This window comes from Siphateles boraxobius, unplaced genomic scaffold (assembly GCF_051911475.1).
Source record: "Siphateles boraxobius isolate OS27281-9 unplaced genomic scaffold, OSU_SipBor_1 39, whole genome shotgun sequence".
Classification (NCBI taxonomy): domain Eukaryota; kingdom Metazoa; phylum Chordata; class Actinopteri; order Cypriniformes; family Leuciscidae; genus Siphateles; species Siphateles boraxobius.
Genome location: NW_027509019.1, coordinates 1598191 through 1613074, shown reverse-complemented (window position 1 = coordinate 1613074; position 14884 = coordinate 1598191). Strand labels below are relative to the sequence as shown.

At 39.7% G+C, this 14884-nt stretch overlaps 14 non-coding genes across 14 annotated transcripts; all 14 read right to left on the bottom strand.

Moving 5' to 3' along the window:
- Positions 1-415: 415 nt before the first annotated feature.
- trnai-uau (transfer RNA isoleucine (anticodon UAU)) lies at positions 416-509 on the bottom strand. The gene is made up of 2 exons: positions 472-509; positions 416-451 (listed from the first exon to the last, which is right to left on the bottom strand). It is a non-coding gene; the product is annotated as a tRNA-Ile (tRNA).
- Positions 510-1646: 1137 nt separating this feature from the next.
- On the bottom strand, positions 1647-1740 carry trnai-uau (transfer RNA isoleucine (anticodon UAU)). The gene is made up of 2 exons: positions 1703-1740; positions 1647-1682 (listed from the first exon to the last, which is right to left on the bottom strand). It is a non-coding gene; the product is annotated as a tRNA-Ile (tRNA).
- Positions 1741-2005: 265 nt separating this feature from the next.
- On the bottom strand, positions 2006-2099 carry trnai-uau (transfer RNA isoleucine (anticodon UAU)). The gene is made up of 2 exons: positions 2062-2099; positions 2006-2041 (listed from the first exon to the last, which is right to left on the bottom strand). It is a non-coding gene; the product is annotated as a tRNA-Ile (tRNA).
- Positions 2100-2882: 783 nt separating this feature from the next.
- trnai-uau (transfer RNA isoleucine (anticodon UAU)) lies at positions 2883-2976 on the bottom strand. The gene is made up of 2 exons: positions 2939-2976; positions 2883-2918 (listed from the first exon to the last, which is right to left on the bottom strand). It is a non-coding gene; the product is annotated as a tRNA-Ile (tRNA).
- Positions 2977-4116: 1140 nt separating this feature from the next.
- On the bottom strand, positions 4117-4210 carry trnai-uau (transfer RNA isoleucine (anticodon UAU)). Its single transcript has 2 exons — positions 4173-4210; positions 4117-4152 (listed from the first exon to the last, which is right to left on the bottom strand). It is a non-coding gene; the product is annotated as a tRNA-Ile (tRNA).
- Positions 4211-6267: 2057 nt separating this feature from the next.
- On the bottom strand, positions 6268-6361 carry trnai-uau (transfer RNA isoleucine (anticodon UAU)). The gene is made up of 2 exons: positions 6324-6361; positions 6268-6303 (listed from the first exon to the last, which is right to left on the bottom strand). It is a non-coding gene; the product is annotated as a tRNA-Ile (tRNA).
- Positions 6362-7845: 1484 nt separating this feature from the next.
- trnai-uau (transfer RNA isoleucine (anticodon UAU)) lies at positions 7846-7939 on the bottom strand. The gene is made up of 2 exons: positions 7902-7939; positions 7846-7881 (listed from the first exon to the last, which is right to left on the bottom strand). It is a non-coding gene; the product is annotated as a tRNA-Ile (tRNA).
- Positions 7940-9111: 1172 nt separating this feature from the next.
- Positions 9112-9205, bottom strand: trnai-uau (transfer RNA isoleucine (anticodon UAU)). Its single transcript has 2 exons — positions 9168-9205; positions 9112-9147 (listed from the first exon to the last, which is right to left on the bottom strand). It is a non-coding gene; the product is annotated as a tRNA-Ile (tRNA).
- Positions 9206-9470: 265 nt separating this feature from the next.
- trnai-uau (transfer RNA isoleucine (anticodon UAU)) lies at positions 9471-9564 on the bottom strand. Its single transcript has 2 exons — positions 9527-9564; positions 9471-9506 (listed from the first exon to the last, which is right to left on the bottom strand). It is a non-coding gene; the product is annotated as a tRNA-Ile (tRNA).
- Positions 9565-10736: 1172 nt separating this feature from the next.
- On the bottom strand, positions 10737-10830 carry trnai-uau (transfer RNA isoleucine (anticodon UAU)). The gene is made up of 2 exons: positions 10793-10830; positions 10737-10772 (listed from the first exon to the last, which is right to left on the bottom strand). It is a non-coding gene; the product is annotated as a tRNA-Ile (tRNA).
- Positions 10831-11095: 265 nt separating this feature from the next.
- Positions 11096-11189, bottom strand: trnai-uau (transfer RNA isoleucine (anticodon UAU)). Its single transcript has 2 exons — positions 11152-11189; positions 11096-11131 (listed from the first exon to the last, which is right to left on the bottom strand). It is a non-coding gene; the product is annotated as a tRNA-Ile (tRNA).
- Positions 11190-11971: 782 nt separating this feature from the next.
- Positions 11972-12065, bottom strand: trnai-uau (transfer RNA isoleucine (anticodon UAU)). Its single transcript has 2 exons — positions 12028-12065; positions 11972-12007 (listed from the first exon to the last, which is right to left on the bottom strand). It is a non-coding gene; the product is annotated as a tRNA-Ile (tRNA).
- A 1182-nt stretch (positions 12066-13247) lies between these two features.
- On the bottom strand, positions 13248-13341 carry trnai-uau (transfer RNA isoleucine (anticodon UAU)). The gene is made up of 2 exons: positions 13304-13341; positions 13248-13283 (listed from the first exon to the last, which is right to left on the bottom strand). It is a non-coding gene; the product is annotated as a tRNA-Ile (tRNA).
- A 781-nt stretch (positions 13342-14122) lies between these two features.
- Positions 14123-14216, bottom strand: trnai-uau (transfer RNA isoleucine (anticodon UAU)). The gene is made up of 2 exons: positions 14179-14216; positions 14123-14158 (listed from the first exon to the last, which is right to left on the bottom strand). It is a non-coding gene; the product is annotated as a tRNA-Ile (tRNA).
- Between the last annotated feature and the right edge of the window lie 668 nt (positions 14217-14884).

Below are 14884 nucleotides of genomic sequence, written 5' to 3'. Positions count from 1 at the left end.
CTGGAGCTATTATCATGAGGGTGATTCAGTTTTAAAACAATCTTTCCAAATAGTCCTTTAATACTTTAAGTCATACATAGAACATTAAACATGTTACTTGGATTATTTCGTGATCGTTCTTCTAATGCAGGGATCCCCAACCCTCCTCCTGGAGAGCTACTGTCCTGCAGACTTCAGTTCCAACCCTGTTCCAACACACATGCATGTAATTATCAAGTAACCCCGAACAGCTCGATTAGCTGGTCCAGGTGTGTTTGATTGGGGTTGGAGCTAAAATCTGCAGGACAGTAGCTCTCCAGGAGCAGGGTTGGTGATCCATGTTCTAATGGATGATGACAATGTGATGTTCAGACGATCTTTTAAGTTAGACATTGAAATCATTATCTTCCATAGCATCTCTTGCTTTCTAAAACCATGCTCCAGGTGAGGCTCGAACTCACAACCTCGGCATTGCTCAGCTGTGTACTGCCTTATAAGTACCGCGCGCTAACCGATTGCGCCACTGGAGCTTCAAAAAGACATATACCAAATTTCATGTGGGGATTATAGCCACTGGAGCTATTATCATGAGGGTTATTCAGTTTTAAAACAATCTTTCCAAATAGTCCTTTAATACTTTACTAGTTTAAGACATACATAGAACATTAAATGTGTTTCTTGGATTATTTCATGATCATTCTTCTAATGGATGACGACAATGTGATGTTAAGACAATCTTTTAAGTTAGACATTGAAATCTTTATCTTCCATAGCGTCTCTTGCTTTCTAAAACCATGCTCCAGGTGAGGCTTGAACTCACAACCTCAGCATTGCTCAGCTGCATACCGCGCGCTAACCGATTGCACTACTGGAACTTCTAAAGATGAAAATAAACCACATTTCATGAGGGCATTATAGCCACTGGAGCTATTATGATGAGGGTGATTCAGTTTTAAAACAATCTTTCAAGATAGTCCTTTAATACTTTAAGATATATGTAGAACAATACTTTTTTTTGTTGCATTATTTCGTGATCATTCTTCTAATGGATGACGGCAATGTGATGTTCAGACGATCTTTTAAGTTAAACTTTGAAACCTTTATCTTCCATAGCATCTCTCAAACTCACAACCTCGGCATATCTCATCTGCGTACTGCCTTATAAGTACCGCGCATTAATCGATTGCACCACCGGAGCTTCTAAACAAGAACATATACCAAATTTCATGAGGGGATTATAGCACCTGGAGCTATTATCATGAGGGTGATTCCGTTTTAAAACAATCTTTCCAAATAGTCCTTTAATACTTTACTACTTTAAGTCATACATAGAACATTAAACATGTTTCTTGGATTATTCCGTGATCATTCTTCTAATGCAGGGATCACCAACCCTCCTCCTGGAGAGCTACTGTCCTGCAGACTTCAGTTCCAACCCTGTTCCAACACACATGCATGTAATTATCAAGTAACCCCGAACAGCTCGATTAGCTGGTCCAGGTGTGTTTGATTGGGGTTGGAGCTAAAATCTGCAGGACAGTAGCTCTCCAGGAGCAGGGTTGGTGATCCATGTTCTAATGGATGATGACAATGTGATGTTCAGACGATCTTTTAAGTTAGACATTGAAACCATTATCTTCCATAGCATCTCTTGCTTTCTAAAACCATGCTCCAGATAAGGCTCGAACTCACAACCTCGGCATTGCTCAGCTGTGTACTGCCTTATAAGTACCGCGCGCTTACCGATTGCGCCACTGGAGCTTCAAAAAGACATATACCAAATTTCATGTGGGGATTATAGCCACTGGAGCTATTATCATGAGGGTGATTCAGTTTTAAAACAATCTTTCCAAATAGTCCTTTAATACTTTACTAGTTTAAGACATACATAGAACATTAAATGTGTTTCTTGGATTATTTCATGATCATTCTTCTAATGGATGACGACAATGTGATGTTAAGACGATCTTTTAAGTTAGACATTGAAATCTTTATCTTCCATAGCGTCTCTTGCTTTCTAAAACCATGCTACAGGTGAGGCTCGAACTCACAACCTCGGCATTGCTCAGCTGTGTACTGCTTTATAAGTACCGCGCGCTAACCGATTTCGCCACTGCAGCTTCTGAACAGGAACATATACCAAATTTCATGTGGGGATTATAGCCACTGGAGCTATTATCATGAGGGTGATTCAGTTTTAAAACAATCTTTCCAAATAGTCCTTTAATACTTTACGACATGCATTGAACATTAAATGTGTTTCTTGGATTATTTCATGATCATTCTTCTAATGGATGACGACAATGTGATGTTCGGACGATCTTTTAAGTTAAACATTGAAACCTTTATCTTCCATAGCATCTCTCGAACACACAACCTCGGCATTGCTCAGCTGAGTACTGCCTTATAAGTACCGCGCATTAACCGATTTGCGCCACCGGAGCTTCTAAACAGGAACATATACCATTCATGAGGGGATTATAGCACCTGGAGCTATTATCATGAGGGTGATTCAGTTTTAAAGCAAATCTTTCCAAATAGTCCTTTAATACTTTAAGTCATACATAGAACATTAAACATGTTACTTGGATTATTTCGTGATCGTTCTTCTAATGCAGGGATCCCCAACCCTCCTCCTGGAGAGCTACTGTCCTGCAGACTTCAGTTCCAACCCTGTTCCAACACACATGCATGTAATTATCAAGTAACCCAGAACAGCTCGATTAGCTGGTCCAGGTGTGTTTGATTGGGGTTGGAGCTAAAATCTGCAGGACAGTAGCTCTCCAGGAGCAGGGTTGGTGATCCATGTTCTAATGGATGATGACAATGTGATGTTCAGACGATCTTTTAAGTTAGACATTGAAACCATTATCTTCCATAGCATCTCTTGCTTTCTAAAACCATGCTCCAGATGAGGCTCGAACTCACAACCTCGGCATTGCTCAGCTGTGTACTGCCTTATAAGTACCGCGCGCTTACCGATTGCGCCACTGGATCTTCAAAAAGACATATACCAAATTTCATGTGGGGATTATAGCCACTGGAGCTATTATCATGAGGGTGATTCAGTTTTAAAACAATCTTTCCAAATAGTCCTTTAATACTTTACTAGTTTAAGACATACATAGAACATTAAATGTGTTTCTTGGATTATTTCATGATCATTCTTCTAATGGATGACGACAATGTGATGTTAAGACGATCTTTTAAGTTAGACATTGAAATCTTTATCTTCCATAGCGTCTCTTGCTTTCTAAAACCATGCTACAGGTGAGGCTCGAACTCACAACCTCGGCATTGCTCAGCTGTGTACTGCTTTATAAGTACCGCGCACTAACCGATTTCGCCACTGCAGCTTCTGAACAGGAACATATACCAAATTTCATGTGGGGATTATAGCCACTGGAGCTATTATCATGAGGGTGATTCAGTTTTAAAACAATCTTTCCAAATAGTCCTTTAATACTTTACGACATGCATTGAACATTAAATGTGTTTCTTGGATTATTTCATGATCATTCTTCTAATGGATGACGACAATGTGATGTTCGGACGATCTTTTAAGTTAAACATTGAAACCTTTATCTTCCATAGCATCTCTCGAACACACAACCTCGGCATTGCTCAGCTGAGTACTGCCTTATAAGTACCGCGCATTAACCGATTGCGCCACCGGAGCTTCTAAACAGGAACATATACCATTCATGAGGGGATTATAGCACCTGGAGCTATTATCATGAGGGTGATTCAGTTTTAAAACAATCTTTCCAAATAGTCCTTTAATACTTTAAGTCATACATAGAACATTAAACATGTTACTTGGATTATTTCGTGATCGTTCTTCTAATGCAGGGATCCCCAACCCTCCTCCTGGAGAGCTACTGTCCTGCAGACTTCAGTTCCAACCCTGTTCCAACACACATGCATGTAATTATCAAGTAACCCCGAACAGCTCGATTAGCTGGTCCAGGTGTGTTTGATTGGGGTTGGAGCTAAAATCTGCAGGACAGTAGCTCTCCAGGAGCAGGGTTGGTGATCCATGTTCTAATGGATGATGACAATGTGATGTTCAGACGATCTTTTAAGTTAGACTTAGAAACCATTATCTTCCATAGCATCTCTTGCTTTCTAAAACCATGCTCCAGGTGAGGCTCGAACTCACAACCTCGGCATTGCTCAGCTGTGTACTGCCTTATAAGTACCGCGCGCTAACCGATTGCGCCACTGGAGCTTCAAAAAGACATATACCAAATTTCATGTGGGGATTATAGCCACTGGAGCTATTATCATGAGGGTGATTCAGTTTTAAAACAATCTTTCCAAATAGTCCTTTAATACTTTACTAGTTTAAGACATACATAGAACATTAAATGTGTTTCTTGGATTATTTCATGATCATTCTTCTAATGGATGACGACAATGTGATGTTAAGACGATCTTTTAAGTTAGACATTGAAATCTTTATCTTCCATAGCGTCTCTTGCTTTCTAAAACCATGCTACAGGTGAGGCTCGAACTCACAACCTCAGTTTTTGTGTACTGCAGTTTTTGTGTACAGCACAATTGCTCAGCTGTGTACTGCTTTATAAGTACCGCGCGCTAACCGATTTCGCCACTGCAGCTTCTGAACAGGAACATATACCAAATTTCATGTGGGGATTATAGCCACTGGAGCTATTATCATGAGGGTGATTCAGTTTTAAAACAATCTTTCCAAATAGTCCTTTAATACTTTAAGACATGCATAGAACATTAAATGTGTTTCTTGGATTATTTCATGATCATTCTTCTAATGGATGACGACAATGTGATGTTCAGACGATCTTTTAAGTTAAACATTGAAACCTTTATCTTCCATAGCATCTCTCGAACACACAACCTCGGCATTGCTCAGCTGAGTACTGCCTTATAAGTACCGCGCATTAACCGATTGCGCCACCGGAGCTTCTAAACAAGAACATATACCATTCATGAGGGGATTATAGCACCTGGAGCTATTATCATGAGGGTGATTCCGTTTTAAAACAATCTTTCCAAATAGTCCTTTAATACTTTACTACTTTAAGTCATACATAGAACATTAAACATGTTTCTTGGATTATTCCGTGATCATTCTTCTAATGCAGGGATCACCAACCCTCCCCCTGGAGAGCTACTGTCCTGCAGACTTCAGTTCCAACCCTGTTCCAACACACACATGCATGTAATTATCAAGTAACCCTGAACAGCTCGATTAGCTGGTCCAGGTGTGTTTGATTGGGGTTGGAGCTAAAATCTGCAGGACAGTAGCTCTCCAGGAGCAGGGTTGGTGATCCATGTTCTAATGGATGATGACAATGTGATATTTAGACGATCTTTTAAGTTAGACATTGAAATCATTATCTTCCATAGTATCTCTTGCTTTCTAAAACCATGCTCCAGGTGAGGCTCGAACTCACAACCTCGGCATTGCTCAGCTGTGTACTGCCTTATAAGTACAGCGCGCTAACCGATTTCGCCACTGCAGCTTCTGAACAGGAACATATACCAAATTTCATGTGGGGATTATAGCCACTGGAGCTATTATCATGAGGGTGATTCAGTTTTAAAACAATCTTTCCAAATAGTCCTTTAATACTTTACGACATGCATAGAACATTAAATGTGTTTCTTGGATTATTTCATGATCATTCTTCTAATGGATGACGACAATGTGATGTTCAGACGATCTTTTAAGTTAAACATTGAAACCTTTATCTTCCATAGCATCTCTCGAACACACAACCTCGGCATTGCTCAGCTGAGTACTGCTTTATAAGTACCGCGCATTAACCGATTGCGCCAACGGAGCTTCTAAACAGGAACATATACCATTCATGAGGGGATTATAGCACCTGGAGCTATTATCATGAGGGTGATTCAGTTTTAAAACAATCTTTCCAAATAGTCCTTTAATACTTTAAGTCATACATAGAACATCAAACATGTTACTTGGATTATTTCGTGATCGTTCTTCTAATGAAGGGATCCCCAACCCTCCTCCTGGAGAGCTACTGTCCTGCAGAGTTCAGTTCCAACCCTGTTCCAACACACATGCATGTAATTATCAAGTAACCCCGAACAGCTCGATTAGCTGGTCCAGGTGTGTTTGATTGGGGTTGGAGCTAAAATCTGCAGGACAGTAGCTCTCCAGGAGCAGGGTTGGTGATCCATGTTCTAATGGATGATGACAATGTGATGTTCAGACGATCTTTTAAGTTAGACATTGAAATCATTATCTTCCATAGCATCTCTTGCTTTCTAAAACCATGCTCCAGGTGAGGCTCGAACTCACAACCTCGGCATTGCTCAGCTGTGTACTGCCTTATAAGTACCGCACGCTAAACGATTGCGCCACTGGAGCTTCAAAAAGACATATACCAAATTTCATGTGGGGATTATAGCCACTGGAGCTATTATCATGAGGGTGATTCAGTTTTAAAACAATCTTTCCAAATAGTCCTTTAATACTTTACTAGTTTAAGACATACATAGAACATTAAATGTGTTTCTTGGATTATTTCATGATCATTCTTCTAATGGATGACGACAATGTGATGTTAAGACAATCTTTTAAGTTAGACATTGAAATCTTTATCTTCCATAGCGTCTCTTGCTTTCTAAAACCATGCTCCAGGTGAGGCTTGAACTCACAACCTCAGCATTGCTCAGCTGCGTACCGCGCGCTAACCGATTGAACTACTGGAACTTCTAAAGATTAAAATATACCACATTTCATGAGGGCATTATAGCCACTGGAGCTATTATCATGAGGGTGATTCAGTTTTAAAACAATCTTTCCAAATAGTCCTTTAATACTTTACTAGTTTAAGACATACATAGAACATTAAATGTGTTTCTTGGATTATTTCATGATCATTCTTCTAATGGATGACGACAATGTGATGTTAAGACAATCTTTTAAGTTAGACATTGAAATCTTTATCTTCCATAGCGTCTCTTGCTTTCTAAAACCATGCTCCAGGTGAGGCTTGAACTCACAACCTCAGCATTGCTCAGCTGCATACCGCGCGCTAACCGATTGCACTACTGGAACTTCTAAAGATGAAAATAAACCACATTTCATGAGGGCATTATAGCCACTGGAGCTATTATGATGAGGGTGATTCAGTTTTAAAACAATCTTTCAAGATAGTCCTTTAATACTTTAAGATATATGTAGAACAATACTTTTTTTGTTGCATTATTTCGTGATCATTCTTCTAATGGATGACGGCAATGTGATGTTCAGACGATCTTTTAAGTTAAACTTTGAAACCTTTTTCTTCCATAGCATCTCTCAAACTCACAACCTCGGCATATCTCATCTGCGTACTGCCTTATAAGTACCGCGCATTAATCGATTGCACCACCCGAGCTTCTAAACAAGAACATATACCAAATTTCATGAGGGGATTATAGCACCTGGAGCTATTATCATGAGGGTGATTCCGTTTTAAAACAATCTTTCCAAATAGTCCTTTAATACTTTACTACTTTAAGTCATACATAGAACATTAAACATGTTTCTTGGATTATTCCGTGATCATTCTTCTAATGCAGGGATCACCAACCCTCCTCCTGGAGAGCTACTGTCCTGCAGACTTCAGTTCCAACCCTGTTCCAACACACATGCATGTAATTATCAAGTAACCCCGAACAGCTCGATTAGCTGGTCCAGGTGTGTTTGATTGGGGTTGGAGCTAAAATCTGCAGGACAGTAGCTCTCCAGGAGCAGGGTTGGTGATCCATGTTCTAATGGATGATGACAAAGTGATGTTCAGACGATCTTTTGAGTTAGACATTGAAACCATTATCTTCCATAGCATCTCTTGCTTTCTAAAACCATGCTCCAGGTGAGGCTCGAACTCACAACCTCGGCATTGCTCAGCTGTGTACTGCCTTATAAGTACCGCGCGCTAACCGATTGCGCCACTGGAGCTTCAAAAAGACATATACCAAATTTCATGTGAGGATTATAGCCATTGGAGCTATTATCATGAGGGTGATTCAATTTTAAAACAATCTTTCCAAATAGTCCTTTAATACTTTACTAGTTTAAGACATACATAGAACATTAAATGTGTTTCTTGGATTATTTCATGATCATTCTTCTAATGGATGACGACAATGTGATGTTAAGACGATCTTTTAAGTTAGACATTGAAATCTTTATCTTCCATAGCGTCTCTTGCTTTCTAAAACCATGCTACAGGTGAGGCTCGAACTCACAACCTCAGTTTTTGTGTACTGCAGTTTTTGTGTACAGCACAATTGCTCAGCTGTGTACTGCTTTATAAGTACCGCGCGCTAACCGATTTCGCCACTGCAGCTTCTAAACAGGAACATATACCAAATTTCATGTGGGGATTATAGCCACTGGAGCTATTATCATGAGGGTGATTCAGTTTTAAAACAATCTTTCCAAATAGTCCTTTAATACTTTAAGACATGCATAGAACATTAAATGTGTTTCTTGGATTATTTCATGATCATTCTTCTAATGGATGACGACAATGTGATGTTCAGACGATCTTTTAAGTTAAACATTGAAACCTTTATCTTCCATAGCATCTCTCGAACACACAACCTCGGCATGGCTCAGCTGAGTACTGCCTTATAAGTACCGCGCATTAACCGATTGCGCCACCGGAGCTTCTAAACAAGAACATATACCATTCATGAGGGGATTATAGCACCTGGAGCTATTATCATGAGGGTGATTCAGTTTTAAAACAATCTTTCCAAATAGTCCTTTAATACTTTAAGTCATATATAGAACATTAAACATGTTTCTTGGATTATTTCGTAATCATTCTTCTAATGCAGGGATCACCAACCCTCCTCCTGGAGAGCTACTGTCCTGCAGACTTCAGTTCCAACCCTGTTCCAACACACATGCATGTAATTATCAAGTAACCATGAACAGCTCGATTAGCTGGTCCAGGTGTGTTTGATTGGGGTTGGAGCTAAAATCTGCAGGACAGTAGCTCTCCAGGAGCAGGGTTGGTGATCCATGTTCTAATGGATGATGACAATGTGATGTTCAGACGATCTTTTAAGTTAGACATTGAAACCATTATCTTCCATAGCATCTCTTGCTTTCTAAAACCATGCTCCAGATAAGGCTCGAACTCACAACCTCGGCATTGCTCAGCTGTGTACTGCCTTATAAGTACCGCGCGCTTACCGATTGCGCCACTGGAGCTTCAAAAAGACATATACCAAATTTCATGTGGGGATTATAGCCACTGGAGCTATTATCATGAGGGTGATTCAGTTTTAAAACAATCTTTCCAAATAGTCCTTTAATACTTTACTAGTTTAAGACATACATAGAACATTAAATGTGTTTCTTGGATTATTTCATGATCATTCTTCTAATGGATGACGACAATGTGATGTTAAGACGATCTTTTAAGTTAGACATTGAAATCATTATCTTCCATAGTATCTCTTGCTTTCTAAAACCATGCTCCAGGTGAGGCTCGAACTCACAACCTCGGCATTGCTCAGCTGTGTACTGCCTTATAAGTACCGCGCGCTAACCGATTGCGCCACTGGAGCTTCAAAAAGACATATACCAAATTTCATGTGAGGATTATAGCCATTGGAGCTATTATCATGAGGGTGATTCAATTTTAAAACAATCTTTCCAAATAGTCCTTTAATACTTTACTAGTTTAAGACATACATAGAACATTAAATGTGTTTCTTGGATTATTTCATGATCATTCTTCTAATGGATGACGACAATGTGATGTTAAGACGATCTTTTAAGTTAGACATTGAAATCTTTATCTTCCATAGCGTCTCTTGCTTTCTAAAACCATGCTACAGGTGAGGCTCGAACTCACAACCTCAGTTTTTGTGTACTGCAGTTTTTGTGTACAGCACAATTGCTCAGCTGTGTACTGCTTTATAAGTACCGCGCGCTAACCGATTTCGCCACTGCAGCTTCTAAACAGGAACATATACCAAATTTCATGTGGGGATTATAGCCACTGGAGCTATTATCATGAGGGTGATTCAGTTTTAAAACAATCTTTCCAAATAGTCCTTTAATACTTTAAGACATGCATAGAACATTAAATGTGTTTCTTGGATTATTTCATGATCATTCTTCTAATGGATGACGACAATGTGATGTTCAGACGATCTTTTAAGTTAAACATTGAAACCTTTATCTTCCATATCATCTCTCGAACACACAACCTCGGCATGGCTCAGCTGAGTACTGCCTTATAAGTACCGCGCATTAACCGATTGCGCCACCGGAGCTTCTAAACAAGAACATATACCATTCATGAGGGGATTATAGCACCTGGAGCTATTATCATGAGGGTGATTCAGTTTTAAAACAATCTTTCCAAATAGTCCTTTAATACTTTAAGTCATATATAGAACATTAAACATGTTTCTTGGATTATTTCGTAATCATTCTTCTAATGCAGGGATCACCAACCCTCCTCCTGGAGAGCTACTGTCCTGCAGACTTCAGTTCCAACCCTGTTCCAACACACATGCATGTAATTATCAAGTAACCATGAACAGCTCGATTAGCTGGTCCAGGTGTGTTTGATTGGGGTTGGAGCTAAAATCTGCAGGACAGTAGCTCTCCAGGAGCAGGGTTGGTGATCCATGTTCTAATGGATGATGACAATGTGATGTTCAGACGATCTTTTAAGTTAGACATTGAAACCATTATCTTCCATAGCATCTCTTGCTTTCTAAAACCATGCTCCAGATAAGGCTCGAACTCACAACCTCGGCATTGCTCAGCTGTGTACTGCCTTATAAGTACCGCGCGCTTACCGATTGCGCCACTGGAGCTTCAAAAAGACATATACCAAATTTCATGTGGGGATTATAGCCACTGGAGCTATTATCATGAGGGTGATTCAGTTTTAAAACAATCTTTCCAAATAGTCCTTTAATACTTTACTAGTTTAAGACATACATAGAACATTAAATGTGTTTCTTGGATTATTTCATGATCATTCTTCTAATGGATGACGACAATGTGATGTTAAGACGATCTTTTAAGTTAGACATTGAAATCTTTATCTTCCATAGCGTCTCTTGCTTTCTAAAACCATGCTACAGGTGAGGCTCGAACTCACAACCTCGGCATTGCTCAGCTGTGTACTGCTTTATAAGTACCACGCGCTAACCGATTTCGCCACTGCAGCTTCTGAACAGGAACATATACCAAATTTCATGTGGGGATTATAGCCACTGGAGCTATTATCATGAGGGTGATTCAGTTTTAAAACAATCTTTCCAAATAGTCCTTTAATACTTTACGACATGCATTGAACATTAAATGTGTTTCTTGGATTATTTCATGATCATTCTTCTAATGGATGACGACAATGTGATGTTCGGACGATCTTTTAAGTTAAACATTGAAACCTTTATCTTCCATAGCATCTCTCGAACACACAACCTCGGCATTGCTCAGCTGAGTACTGCCTTATAAGTACCGCGCATTAACCGATTGCGCCACCGGAGCTTCTAAACAGGAACATATACCATTCATGAGGGGATTATAGCACCTGGAGCTATTATCATGAGGGTGATTCAGTTTTAAAGCAAATCTTTCCAAATAGTCCTTTAATACTTTAAGTCATACATAGAACATTAAACATGTTACTTGGATTATTTCGTGATCGTTCTTCTAATGCAGGGATCCCCAACCCTCCTCCTGGAGAGCTACTGTCCTGCAGACTTCAGTTCCAACCCTGTTCCAACACACATGCATGTAATTATCAAGTAACCCAGAACAGCTCGATTAGCTGGTCCAGGTGTGTTTGATTGGGGTTGGAGCTAAAATCTGCAGGACAGTAGCTCTCCAGGAGCAGGGTTGGTGATCCATGTTCTAATGGATGATGACAATGTGATGTTCAGACGATCTTTTAAGTTAGACATTGAAACCATTATCTTCCATAGCATCTCTTGCTTTCTAAAACCATGCTCCAGATGAGGCTCGAACTCACAACCTCGGCATTGCTCAGCTGTGTACTGCCTTATAAGTACCGCGCGCTAACCGATTGCGCCACTGGAGCTTCAAAAAGACATATACCAAATTTCATGTGGGGATTATAGCCACTGGAGCTATTATCATGAGGGTGATTCAGTTTTAAAACAATCTTTCCAAATAGTCCTTTAATACTTTACTAGTTTAAGACATACATAGAACATTAAATGTGTTTCTTGGATTATTTCATGATCATTCTTCTAATGGATGACGACAATGTGATGTTAAGACGATCTTTTAAGTTAGACATTGAAATCTTTATCTTCCATAGCGTCTCTTGCTTTCTAAAACCATGCTACAGGTGAGGCTCGAACTCACAACCTCAGTTTTTGTGTACTGCAGTTTTTGTGTACAGCACAATTGCTCAGCTGTGTACTGCTTTATAAGTACCGCGCGCTAACCGATTTCGCCACTGCAGCTTCTGAACAGGAACATATACCAAATTTCATGTGGGGATTATAGCCACTGGAGCTATTATCATGAGGGTGATTCAGTTTTAAAACAATCTTTCCAAATAGTCCTTTAATACTTTAAGACATGCATAGAACATTAAATGTGTTTCTTGGATTATTTCATGATCATTCTTCTAATGGATGACGACAATGTGATGTTCAGACGATCTTTTAAGTTAAACATTGAAACCTTTATCTTCCATAGCATCTCTCGAACACACAACCTCGGCATTGCTCAGCTGAGTACTGCCTTATAAGTACCGCGCATTAACCGATTGCGCCACCGGAGCTTCTAAACAAGAACATATACCATTCATGAGGGGATTATAGCACCTGGAGCTATTATCATGAGGGTGATTCCGTTTTAAAACAATCTTTCCAAATAGTCCTTTAATACTTTACTACTTTAAGTCATACATAGAACATTAAACATGTTTCTTGGATTATTCCGTGATCATTCTTCTAATGCAGGGATCACCAACCCTCCCCCTGGAGAGCTACTGTCCTGCAGACTTCAGTTCCAACCCTGTTCCAACACACACATGCATGTAATTATCAAGTAACCCTGAACAGCTCGATTAGCTGGTCCAGGTGTGTTTGATTGGGGTTGGAGCTAAAATCTGCAGGACAGTAGCTCTCCAGGAGCAGGGTTGGTGATCCATGTTCTAATGGATGATGACAATGTGATATTTAGACGATCTTTTAAGTTAGACATTGAAATCATTATCTTCCATAGTATCTCTTGCTTTCTAAAACCATGCTCCAGGTGAGGCTCGAACTCACAACCTCGGCATTGCTCAGCTGTGTACTGCCTTATAAGTACCGCGCGCTAACCGATTTCGCCACTGCAGCTTCTGAACAGGAACATATACCAAATTTCATGTGGGGATTATAGCCACTGGAGCTATTATCATGAGGGTGATTCAGTTTTAAAACAATCTTTCCAAATAGTCCTTTAATACTTTACGACATGCATAGAACATTAAATGTGTTTCTTGGATTATTTCATGATCATTCTTCTAATGGATGACGACAATGTGATGTTCAGACGATCTTTTAAGTTAAACATTGAAACCTTTATCTTCCATAGCATCTCTCGAACACACAACCTCGGCATTGCTCAGCTGAGTACTGCTTTATAAGTACCGCGCATTAACCGATTGCGCCAACGGAGCTTCTAAACAGGAACATATACCATTCATGAGGGGATTATAGCACCTGGAGCTATTATCATGAGGGTGATTCAGTTTTAAAACAATCTTTCCAAATAGTCCTTTAATACTTTAAGTCATACATAGAACATCAAACATGTTACTTGGATTATTTCGTGATCGTTCTTCTAATGCAGGGATCCCCAACCCTCCTCCTGGAGAGCTACTGTCCTGCAGAGTTCAGTTCCAACCCTGTTCCAACACACATGCATGTAATTATCAAGTAACCCCGAACAGCTCGATTAGCTGGTCCAGGTGTGTTTGATTGGGGTTGGAGCTAAAATCTGCAGGACAGTAGCTCTCCAGGAGCAGGGTTGGTGATCCATGTTCTAATGGATGATGACAATGTGATGTTCAGACGATCTTTTAAGTTAGACATTGAAATCATTATCTTCCATAGCATCTCTTGCTTTCTAAAACCATGCTCCAGGTGAGGCTCGAACTCACAACCTCGGCATTGCTCAGCTGTGTACTGCCTTATAAGTACCGCACGCTAAACGATTGCGCCACTGGAGCTTCAAAAAGACATATACCAAATTTCATGTGGGGATTATAGCCACTGGAGCTATTATCATGAGGGTGATTCAGTTTTAAAACAATCTTTCCAAATAGTCCTTTAATACTTTACTAGTTTAAGACATACATAGAACATTAAATGTGTTTCTTGGATTATTTCATGATCATTCTTCTAATGGATGACGACAATGTGATGTTAAGACAATCTTTTAAGTTAGACATTGAAATCTTTATCTTCCATAGCGTCTCTTGCTTTCTAAAACCATGCTCCAGGTGAGGCTTGAACTCACAACCTCAGCATTGCTCAGCTGCGTACCGCGCGCTAACCGATTGAACTACTGGAACTTCTAAAGATTAAAATATACCACATTTCATGAGGGCATTATAGCCACTGGAGCTATTATGATGAGGGTGATTCAGTTTTAAAACAATCTTTCAAGATAGTCCTTTAATACTTTAAGATATTTAGAACAATACTTTTTTGTTGCATTATTTCGTGATCATTCTTCTAATGGATGACGGCAATGTGATGTTCAGACGATCTTTTAAGTTAGACATTGAAACCTTTATCTTCCATAGCATCTCTCAAACTCACAACCTCGGCATTGCTCAGCTGCGTACTGCCTTATAAGTACCGCGCATTAATCGATTGCACCACCGGAGCTTCT